General features: G+C 47.7%; 1 long non-coding RNA gene across 2 annotated transcripts in view; it reads left to right on the top strand.

Annotated features, from left to right (window-relative positions):
* The window catches only part of LOC139050663 (uncharacterized), a 239,044-nt gene that overhangs the window by 53,312 nt on the left and 173,699 nt on the right, over window positions 1–12,033 (top strand). For both annotated transcript variants that reach the window (XR_011509001.1, XR_011509002.1), the window contains exon 2: window positions 8,300–8,349. This is a non-coding gene — a long non-coding RNA (uncharacterized lncRNA). The remainder of the gene's footprint in view (window positions 1–8,299; window positions 8,350–12,033) is intronic.

Raw genomic sequence — 12,033 nt, 5'->3', positions numbered from 1 at the left:
ATAATCAATTTCACTGTGAGCTTACCTCACTTCAAAACTAGTAAGGAAATATCTAAGGAAAACTAGTCAGGAAAAAAATGCACAGCCATTTCACCCTGGGAAAGTGAATGTACAGTGAAGCTGTTGTCGACGTTAGACAAGTGTCACCACCCGAACTTACGTTAGACGACGTTACACAAGCATCACCGCCACAAGCGACGTACGTTACACGCGCACCCACGTGCGCGGAGTTGCAGCATATATTCTCATTCTTCTAGGCCCTCCGCCAAGCGCAAGTGCCTAATTGAACGCATTGATATTTTTTTTTTTCAGAGTAAATTGCGTCAGAAAATTATCAAAGTACGACTTACACACATGCCACAGACATGATAGCTTCGCGGTGTAGTTCGAATATACGAGAAAATATGATTCTATTACAGGGGAACTTAAAGAAAAGGCCCTTTCCAGCTGCCGTTTGATGTCTGTTTGAGTGGCCGCTAGGCGGCGACACTGTTTCTGGGTGAGCATAGAGCTCACGAAAAATCCCGACCAACTAGAGGGTATCGGCTTCCCTGTAAAAACGTGCTAGCGGGGAATCTTCCTAATGATTCTTCTGCGTAAGTGCCATGGTTGTCGCACAGACGAAGCATTTTTTGAGCGAACGCATTCAGATCGCTTCTGTTTCCAATCAAGCAAGTCAAGCAAGTAAGCTTAGCATTCAGCAGCCTGTGTATTTATCATCAGTTTAGGCAAGACCATTTATGATTTGGCCTTTATTATCGTACTTAGATTTTATTAAAAAGTGTACCCGATGTTGTGGCACTGTGTTTAGCTCCTTGAACGAGCGCTACGATCTACCATGTAAGAGCATCTGGTGACGTGCTGCCCCTTATTCTTTTCGCGGTCACTATCATGGTGCACCAGATCAGTTCACCTCTCCTCGTGTTTTTGTTTTCAAGTCTCTCAGTTGACCTGAAATCGTGTTTTTGCGGCATCAGATGTATCAAATAAATATTTAATCACATCTTTACGTAAACTTGTTACAATGGTTATATGGGTTCTGCAAGTGTCTATATTGACATATCGGTCAGAGTGGTACATAATAAATAAAATTTGCCCGCTTTAGATGTATAATTAGGTGCAGTTTACAGAAATCTGATATAACTTTTAATTTCCGAGTTGTAAACTTTATAATTTCGTTTTCGAAAATATAGCAATTTTCAACAATCTTTCTTAAAACGTTGACGGTTTAAATTGAGAATGTGCTTCCGCCTGCAGTCACTGGATTTTAACTTTTTCTGTTAAATACAACGAACTTCATAACATTCGGTGAAGTAGTTGCCGAGAAAAAAGATTTCTCCGTTCGCACGTATTTATATAGGAGACCCCCAGCTAAAGCTTCCTCTTAAGACATTAATTTAGTGGCGCTGCGTACCTTCTCTTCACTACTTTATGATTTACTGGTTACATTTGGTGACGGTGCAGCTTTTGCGAACGCTTCTAGCACATTGGCTGCTACGCGTCACTGTCACGTGACCACCAGTAACACAGCATCACGATGCTCGACGCGCCAAATGCGGGATTAAACGCCACAGTGATTGGGTCGTTGTTATCCGTCTCTCTTGCATAGGAACCTTTTCGAGTACACACATAGTAACACTGGTATCAGGATCGCCAAGCGAACACATTTAAGAGGCATAGGACATAAAGAGAAAAATGATTGGAGTTGTGCCAGTTAATTACCTTTCCACAATAAGAGAACTACATTTACCGCGAGGGTTAAAACACGTTGGCGGGCTAGTTGGTTAGAATCCATGATAGAGTGTATAAGCACAACTGAACGAGGACGTAGAAAGAAACAGATACACAGAGACAGCGCTTCACTTTCAACTATAGATTTTATTTTCGCACGCATCGATGTATATATATACCGTACGAGTGGAAACAAACGTGACAGGAAAAAAACATTCAGTGGTGCATATTGATGAAGCGTACACGTGTGCAAGGCATGGTGAAAACACATACTGCAATGGTTACAAATATAAACCGAGGAGCCGTCTCTCCTTTTTAGATAGCGACGCTGATGGCTTGCTCAAGCAGCTTTCCTGCACCTTTCCCGCGAGGAGACACTCGGAAAACCGGATAAAAATGCAAAAACGAAAGACGGGGGAGGGGGGGGGCACTGCCTTAAGCTTCCCTCACCAGCTAGGCGTGACGCCATTGATTATGACGCCATCTGCTGAGGCCTAGTTCAGACTTTTATCAGTAAAAATTCACTACATTCAGTTGTAAAAGAGCCAAATACTGAATTTGGGAAGCTTCAAGAACTTTTACATGATCTCTAGTGGCCAGAAATGCAAGAAAAGACTTCGCTATCCTTGATATCACGATGACGTACTAGGCCTGGAGTTTCGGCACGAAATTCAAGAATGAAACTTTGACCCACCTTTCCTCGTCTGCGTTGACTTCGGATTGCGGAGTAAGCGCAAATGCGGTTCTTCAAGAACACTTTATCAATCTATACTGGTTCAGTTTTTCTTTTCAATGTCCGTTTAGTGAAGGATGACTTCGGCATCAGCCAGGCGAGAGTTATAAGTAACATCACGAAAGATGGTGGGTGACTTATCCCACAATATGCTATCGCATTAAAGAACAAAAAAAACACAAGTGCAAAAGTGAAGGTAAGTGTAACACCGGGGCAAGAGATGAGCTGGGAGAAAAAGTGATATGAAAAGGTCAGACACCAAACCGAAAAAAAGAACTACGAATACGAAACTAAACAAACGGCTTGGAAATGCACCAAGGCTAGGTTCACGTCAGAGGCCACGAAGTTTCGAAACGTATCCTGGAATGGAGGGCGGTCAGCCGCTGGGAAAAACCATGAGCGAATATAGTACGGCTTTCGTCCGCGGCCATTCAGCGTGTGCTTACAGGGCGGCAAGAATTGAACGGTCAGTGCTACGCGCTACGTGAAGCATGTGTACGTTCCTTGTCGTCACCAACCGCGCCTCAGGGTCGGTAAACTCCGGTAGACGAGTAGCGGATATAAACCACGCCGTGCTATTTTCCCACCCCACCTTCTTTCGGCTAAAACATAGGCGGCGCCAAGTCAGTCAGGTGAATTGTGGCCGGCACTACGGCGTTAAAAATACAGAAAGAAAACAAGCCCGAGGGCCAGGCGGATCTTACGCACTCGCGCGCACACACCTCGTTATCCGCAGCGAGTAAATGACCCCCAATGCGTACAGAATGTGCCGACGCAAGGCAGCACCTCCGCTAATCCCCGAGCTGTGGTTCAATTCTGTGCAGTGTGGGAGATTTCAACGGCTATGTTTTCTGTCAGTTCAGGTATCATAGTCGTTTCTGCAACGCCAATGCAAGCTCTTCTCAGAGAGTGCAACCGGCCTTGTGGGAATTGTGCCTTACAGGCATTTCTGCAGTACGCGGAATAGAGATGTTTTGTGTGAAGCTTCGCAACGGAGCTCTCTTGTGAAGGCCGCGTTTCCTGAAGCATGCATTTCTTGCGCGTCGGCTCTTCCAAGTGGTCTTTCTGTAACGCTGTTTCAAGATTTCTTGCAGCGTACAGTTCTTGCATAGATTATTTTGGCTATTTTTGACCCCAAGCAGTTACCGCTATAGCCATTTCATGCGTTCCCTTATCGTTCCTGATCTTCAGAGAGTATATACGTGAGATTCATGGCGACCGGGCCACGACCTGGACAACGACGTAAATGGCAAAACGCTCCAGGAAAAATAAAATACAGTATAAAAGCTTAGGGTAAACAAAGCCAATGCACCAAAGTCTAGATGAAAGCACCTAGAATTTTATATGTACAACCCTAGTATAATGTACAATGATCTGGAGACTCGGCGCTTCAATGCACCATCCTGCAGGATGCGTTAACGCGCAAACGAATAGTGTCTACTAGTTTCTTCAACCTCGCTGCACGGAAATTATGATCAGTCAGTGCTTAGGCAAGCCCTCCTCTTCGCGAAGCCATAGGCGATACCTATCGGGGCATTCTTTTAACGGGTCGCGGGAGTGGTCAAGAGGAGAGAGGGCGGCAGCTCGGACAGGCGACGCAGGGCGAAAGCAAGTGCAACGCGTCGCACGCCCTCCGGCGTCGAAACAAAAACCACCCCAAGAGTGCAAAAACGAAGCAAGGAAGCAGAAAACGAATGCAAGAAAAAAGAAAAGGCAAAACGCGTAATGCTGGAGAAGCGTGCATCTCTCGGATCGCTCGCGAGCCGTCCTCTCCTTGTGGGTCGGCCTTTCTTTTCTTTTCTTCTGCAGCTATAAGGGCGGTGCACTTATTAGTCGGCCTCCCAGGTACACTAGCGGACCTTCCTCTTTCATTTCATGTTCGCCGCGCAGAGGCGCTCCACCTCACAGGCTCCAGGGCAGCGGCACGCACACGCACTGAGAGAGCGACGGCCATTTTATAGCGCAGCACCGCCGCCGACGGCCCGGCTCTTGGCCCGGCTCGCGTTGGCTTCGTGCACTGCAATGGCACGACGAGCGTGCCTCCCGTTGGAGGACGGCGAAGGTGCGGTGGAGGAAGCGGAGGGGGCCTTGTTTACTGCGCACGCGGGAGTCTTTAGGGCATGGTTCAGGGTGTTCACGCTTTGGCCACTGCCGCCGCGCCGCCGCCGCCGTCGCCGCCGCCTAGATGAGTGGTTCACGGGCGCGGGAGATTAATCAAGGAGCGAAGCGGGAAGGCGGAGGTGACGCGGAGCGCGCGTTTGCCTCCCTGTTAATGGCGTGTCGGCGCCGTCCGCGCCATGATCGGTCGGTCGGTAGGTCGCGGCCAACACCGGGGCTTGCGGAGTCTGCGGCGGAGCCTTCGCGCGAGTTCGTGAATCAGTTTTGGGCCAGCCGGCGGCTCTATCAGACAGAGGTCGATCGAAGCGAGAGAGAAAGCGGGGTCTATTCATTGTGGGTTTTGCTTTTGGTAATCTGTCTGCACCCGCCGGTCCGGTAAGCGCAAACTGCGTGAGTGATGTCAATTATACCTGAAGCACGGAACCTTGTGAGGTATACGCGTGTGTACTGTGCGAAATGCGAAGGAGGCCGATCTTAATCTGTCGACTCGGGCCGGTTGAGGAGCGGAGCGTGATGGGTGGTGCCATGTTCGGCGGATCGTGATCGTGTAGGGAAAACACTGCGACTCAGCATAGTCGATGCTAGGCGATGATTCTCGGTGTGCCGTGCAACTGACTGGTGGCTTGCAGGTGGGTTCACACTTACTGTTAGGGTGAATTTCGGCGAAAAGGGCGATTGCGATCGTGATCGGCACCTCCAGAGGCAGTGAACACTGGCCTGGTGCATAGCAGAATGGACTCGGAGATTAGTATGTTGGGTAGACAAGTTTTGCCATGATATAGGCCCTACAGCGAACGTCTATTACAATCACGTTTGGTGGTTAAGGTCTTCTAGGAGAAGAAGAATAGTGTGCGATCGCTTAGCGTCTGAAATAAAGCTGAAAGAACACGATAGCAGAAATTTCATCTCATAATGTGCCGAGTACACTTGACAACTGCACTGTAATAAATAAACGAGAAAAGAACATTGTGAAGTAATTTACACCCTTCAAACTGAAAAAGGGTGTAAATCTGTCTATAACTCACACCCTTAGGGTGTCAGTTATGTAAATCACACCCTAAGGGTGTGAGTTATAGGCCCATGTACACCCTCTTTCACATTTAGCAGTGTAAATTATTTTACAGTGCACGGGAAAAAAAAACCCAAAATTTTGCTACAGAACCTTCTACATTGAAAGACCCGTATCATAAAATGCGATCTTGCTGCGAAATTTCAACAACAGAGAAGCGCGGTAAACAAATTATCTTTCTTTTTACTCATAACGCTTTTAAGAGAAGAACGGAAGTGCCCCTGCTCTACAGCAATAGGTATGGAAACCGCAACCGTCTATCACCTCAAACTCTTCAAGAGCAAGTGTGTGGTCAAGGGAGTGCTCGGGGCTTCTCCGATATTATACTGCATTCACGAGGATACTCGAAGCGCGAATTGGGGGATCTTTTGTAGCAAGCGCTACCAACCATCCCACCAGTCGCGGTAGCTGGTTCATATAATAGCCCATGTAAAGAAACATACGAGCCAGGAGTTCTCTCTAGGTGTAAGTGTACCTTTCTTAAAGCCCGGAACGTTCGTCGTTAATCGTGCGGCAGTCCGGTAGAGATTACGTGATTGATCGTAAGCGTTTTGTCAATAAAGAAGACAAGCTGCTATTAGATAGGCCGCAAAGCGCCGCATTCCAAATAGAAGGGCGGAAAGAAAGCTGCTAACAAACAACGTGGGGAAAAATTTGCCGAAAACCGAAGGACGGAAGACTGCAGGACAATGGGAAGGGAAAGATACACTGCTCGTACAATAAACAAGAAGAATAAGATGGAAAGAAAAAAAGGAAGAAAGTCCGGGCAGAAGAGATCGAATGCCAGCAGTTCGAAGGGGGCTCAACGTTCGCAGCGGCCATCGATGACCCGAGACGTTTAGTGGCTCCGAGATTGTCAGTAAAGACATCCGACGCCGATAGCGCGCCGTCGGGAGACAGGGGGAGACCGCTGCCGCTGCAGCGAGGGGGTCGCACGTCAAAGGAAGGAATTCCGGAGTAACCGCATCGAGGACATCCTTCAGTTGCGAGCCGCCGCACTGGACGGGGTGCATGGACCTCGGGCGTCAAGCAGCCCGGCTCCCCGAGGAACGCGCAGTAGCAGGTTGTGGAGTGGCCGAGGGCCCGTTGGGTCCTCTCTGCCTCCATTCTCAGCCCGTGGAATGCGCCCACCTGCATTTAATGTGCGCTCCGTTGATTGCGCGGCTCCGCTTAATACGGACGTCTGCCCACGAATTGCGGACATGTCTGCGGCGGTGGCACGTGTACAAGGCAGGCAGAGAAGCTCGTACCGATTGGTTTCGCGTGAGCTGGGTGCTTCTATAAATACCAATAAGTTTGATAGCCCCGTAGCCACTGCACTGTCGTTATGTACGTTAGCCAGCGTTTCATTTTGATTGATTCGCTTTTATTTGGGCGTGTTGTGTGTAGTTTTCATCTCCTCGTGTTGCCAATGCCGAAATTATAGGGGTAATGTTAAGCGACAGGGAGACGACAGCACAGAATAAAATCAAATTCAGGTATATGATACAAATGCAGTTAGGCGCGTAATACATTGCGCAGAGCATGTAACCGGTGCTCTAATATAATAACGGAACGGGTGTCAAAGGAAGGGAAGAATATTCTATGGTAGCAATGATGTAGGCGGTATGGTGGGATTAAATAATTAGCAGGTCTATAGGGTGAAGTCGGTGGACTGAATACATTTGAACTATTCAAGATTGGTGGAAAGTGCCTTCGATTTAAGGTCAACAGGAAATTATTATGGTGGTGATGGTGTTGGTCTTCGTAAGTACGGGTCATCGTATTCAGCGGCGCCATGTTTCTGCTCTATATATTCTTGTAGAAATATGCGTATATAGCCATTAGGTGGACTAGTGCAACGATGAATACCAGTTACTGATGGTCATTAAAGTAAACAATGCATTGGCCGAAACTAATTCAACCAAAATTTCTTTCGTTATGAACAGTCGCCTCAACGGGGCGAGTTACCACACTGAATGGCTAACGCCAGTAAGAAGCTCGAGCATTTAGTTAAGCTTTTGTGTAACCATATTGGCTGTTAAGACAATGTGGACTGATGGCTTTCTGCCGCTGAGAACACAACAATTGCTATCGAATTTAAAAATCTCAGCACGACGCTTTCTCGTGAGTGCCGCGTATAATATAGCTCACACTGCCAGGAAGCGCGCTGCTTCCGCAACTTCCGAAGCAATCAACTAAGCCTGTACTGCCGTCGTACGTGTACAGCGGCATGCGAGTCTGAGCACTGGAATGGCCCAGAGAGGACGTGGGGCGACCTGCTGCGCCTGTGCTGCGAATGCTGCGAAAGCTTCGGCATGATAGCATCGGTGATCGCGCGGGAGGTCCGAAAGAAGGCGCCGGCCGTGGCGGCGGCGGCAGCAGCGGCCATCGGATCATCAGGCGCCAGTTTCGCTTTGCCCGGCGTGCTTATTTCTCTCAAGCGGCGTGTGCAGAATTTACGTGCAATGACACCAAGCGACGGCTTCCTTTGCCCGCGCTGCTTATCTCTCTAACTGCCCCCAAGAAAAGCAACGAAAGCAGTCGCCCTAAGTCGTCGTATCCTCTATATAGTATATAAGGAGAACATGAAGTGCCACTGCCGTAATGATTATATAGACATTGTTAGAAATGATTTGTCAAATGGGATGTCCCATTTCCTTCTGCAGGAAGACAGCTGGAGGGAGACAAGCTGCTGGGACATGGCGGTTGTTTGTAGGTGAGTATGAATCGTTCGATGAAAGCGTGACTCCACAAGGGATCGACTACACGCATGTCGGATGATCTTTCGTTACCATTGGCAACGCAAACCTCCTTAGTGTACGTAGTAAATATGAGGAACACAAAACGGATTTGCGATTCCTTAATGCAATTCGTCGTCTCAAGCCATGGTAATTATCGGAATTATTAACATATCGATTCATACCTGAGCAGACGTACCTTTGTCGAAGACTCGCAAACTTTCGCGGTGCGCGTGTACGAGACAGATTGTGAGCACGGTGCACTGGTGTGGTCCCAGTGTGTGAATAACGCCAACAAGGAAGGCTAAGTCACTGCAGCTTGTGACATTAGCATTCTCGCCTGACCAGACCAAAGGAAAAGCTGGATCTAGACAACGGGAACTTAATGTGGACGTGGACAGGATTGAGAAAAAAGCGCCCGTATGCAGTTTCGATACGCATGTCGTCTCATGGAAACTTGGCCACTTGCTGGCCTGGAATATTCATGTCTGGCTGCACGAACTTTTCCCAAAACCTTTATGAAGGAAATCGAATGATGCGTTTCTGAGCAAAAACCTCGCACACTCCCGCGAAACATATACCGCTTCATTGGGGTTGTTGTGCACAATTATGGGGGACATCTCTGTTTGTGTATAATGAGACAAACGTATGTAAAACCTTCGGTACAAAGGCTCACCTTATAGCCGTGTGTAGATAAAAACATATTTATAGCAAGAAGCATGTTTCGAAGCCTGTTTAACTGCACCAGTTTTTGAGTAACTACAGTTAGTGGCATCTATAGTTACGACTTCGCGGTGGAACTTGCAAACTGTTGAGAATTGCGGGCAGGTAATCCTTATGCCGTTACGAGACTTCAAATATTCTTGCAAAACTTGAAAAGTGACAACAGTTATTGACCATTTTCATTCGTGCCTTACCGGACGAATTTGCATAGAGCCTTTCATACTGCAAACTCACAGAGTGTGCACGGACAAGGCTGATTGTGAGTGAGGCGTTAAATTTCGGCTTCGAAACCAAACAGCTCCATCCCATCAAAACTTTTCTAGAGAGCGAAAGATAGTGATATTTTTATTCGTACTTTGTCAAACCCGTGAAGTATCTTTCTCCGCTGAATGTGGTGTTCTTTAGACTCTGATAAACTCTCCGGGTGCGTAGAAAATAAAATGATTTGTTGAGTAATTGACGAACATGCAAACTAGAGAGATAGAGAGAGAGAAGGGAAGAAGGAAAGGCAGGGAGGTTAACCAGACTGAGTCCAGTTTGCTACCCTACACGTGGGGAGGGAAATGGGGAGTGAAACAGAGAGAAAGAAAACATTAGTCTATACCGCACTTTCACATGCACTAAGTTAGGTGAAGGACGTCTATAGTCTGCTACTCAAGTATGTTGGCTTCAGGTAGTGAAGAAGCGCTCGAACTGCTTTCTGGGATAATGAACTGTGAGGCCAGGCTGCCAAGATCTTTGCTTCTGTAAATGGCCTGTCATCCAGTCTTAGCAAGGCACACTGGAGAGTCTTACGTTCGTTATCAAAGCGAGAACAGTGGCACAGAAGATGACTGATGGTCTCTTCACACTTGCACTTAGCGCACATTGGTGAGTCTGTCATTCCAATACGACAGCTGTAGGAGTTGGTGAATGCTACTCCTATAGCCGAGACAGCAGTGTTGCGTCACGTCGTGAAAGCTTTCCTGGTAATTTAAGTTTAAGTGATAGGTCGAGGCTGTATAAACGACACTTAGAGTTCTGTGGTAAATGTCAGCAACTTAATGTGATGGTACGAGCGAGACAGCAAACTACATGGGTTCTACAGGAAGCATATTAACTTTGGTTCCATAAAAACGCGACCGCTCCTAAAACAGCCACAGCAAAACGATGCCATATAATGGTCTTTGTTTCATATCACACTTTGCAAGTCTGTGTTTTGTCTGAGTGTTGTATTTTCTATGTCCCGTTCCCACGCTCAAACACTTGTGCGTGTTATATATGCTACTTCTCGAAAAGCCGTACTGCTTACTGGGTCGTACTGGGTCAAGCCCGAAATAAAATTTGGTTTTGCACTACTGATCAGCTTTTCTAGAATGGCGTCAATAGTTCGTGTCCGTCTGAATACAACATCAAGTGGGGGAAAAATTGGGTACGGAAGCTCGGCTTTGCTATTAAAAATGAAGTTTCTTAAATGTCCGAATAATACTGTGGAGCTGGTATTGCACGTTCCCACGTAATTTTACTCATTGGGGATTAGAGTTACTGTCATCATAAAGCACATTCCGGCATAGTGCGACGCGTGATTCGCTACCGGGACGCGCATCCCTGGTGGTTTGCATGCGCATGCATAGGATTTTTCAAGCGTTTCAAGATGGCACCTTCGGCTTGCGTTTCACTGTAGTGTATCACTTACAGCCCTATGAAGAAACACACTAATTAGAGAGTTTCAGGTTAGGGGTCGCAAGGAGCTCCCAAACGTTGGGTGTACGCAAACCGCCGGGCGTACAAAACAACCGAGAGCGAGCACAACGGAACTATAAAGCCCACAATAGAGTTCGCGTCCCCCAACGCTTGGGTGCGGCTTGCGTCTACCCCTAATCTTAATATCTCTGTTATCGTCTTACCGCCACTGCACATCTGGTCAATCTCTTACTTGGTCTTAATGGCACAAACGTTGTTGGTCCTAGTTTTTTTAATAGGGAGCATTAAAATTGCAAGAGCAAGGCTAATGCCACTGTCTATATACTTCGCTATTGTGCTGTTTCTGTTTGAGTGTTTTGCACGTCCCACTTGGCTCTTGATAGATCGACCTGCTCATGCCCTTTCAACACCTTCAGCTGGTAAGAGGAGGTTTTCACGTCGCGCTCGTCACTTCTATGTGTCTGAGTCCACCGGCTCCTTGCCCCCCCCCCCCCACCCACCCACCCTTGGCATATATGAACACAAACATTCAAGTCGTGCTCACGCAATAAGCAAATCACGTTTTCGACAGTCGCGTGATCCCGAAGCGAAGAAATCCTCGCCTCATCGGGGCCTTGCCAGAGCGCAGGCCACCGTCCTTCGCCAGTTTCAGATAAATTCTCTTCTCAGCCCACATAGGCTGGCGATTATAACCAATCGGGAATTTGACCCCATATGTCAAACTCGTAACCTGAACGAATTGGCAACACGGGACCACTTCCTCTGGGGTTGTAGGGATTCACCTCCCCCCAAAACGCTGTTGCCAGCCCCCTCTAAACTTACCTGGGAGGCCCTACTTAAGACTGCCACCGAGCTCGAGGAACAAATGTAAATTGTCTTATGGGCCGAAGGAGTCGCTCCCAACAGGGGCCACCCTGAGATCCTACCGTGATTTAAAAAAAAATAAACATGTAGCCACCATCTCTGTTGACAGTTCGTCCTTCTGTCTCCAATAGGAATGACAGGTACATCTCTGCACCACCTGTCCGTGCGCTAGGGAAACCATCGTAATTGAATCATTCATTAACGGCACACACCCCCGAACGATGGGCTTCGGAGGTCGCGACCTCTAAATACGCGCCTTGCAAGGACCCTTCAGCTCGTGGGACCCGTGGAGATCCCAGGTGCAAGGGGAAGAACAGATACTACAATCTGCTTCTCAGCCAAAAGTCAATTATTAATTAATAACCGCAGAAACGTGCCCCTCCGTCTACGTG

Source organism: Dermacentor albipictus, chromosome 10 (genome assembly GCF_038994185.2).
Source record: "Dermacentor albipictus isolate Rhodes 1998 colony chromosome 10, USDA_Dalb.pri_finalv2, whole genome shotgun sequence".
Lineage (NCBI taxonomy): Eukaryota > Metazoa > Arthropoda > Arachnida > Ixodida > Ixodidae > Dermacentor > Dermacentor albipictus.
This window is presented reverse-complemented; position numbering and strand designations above follow the sequence as displayed.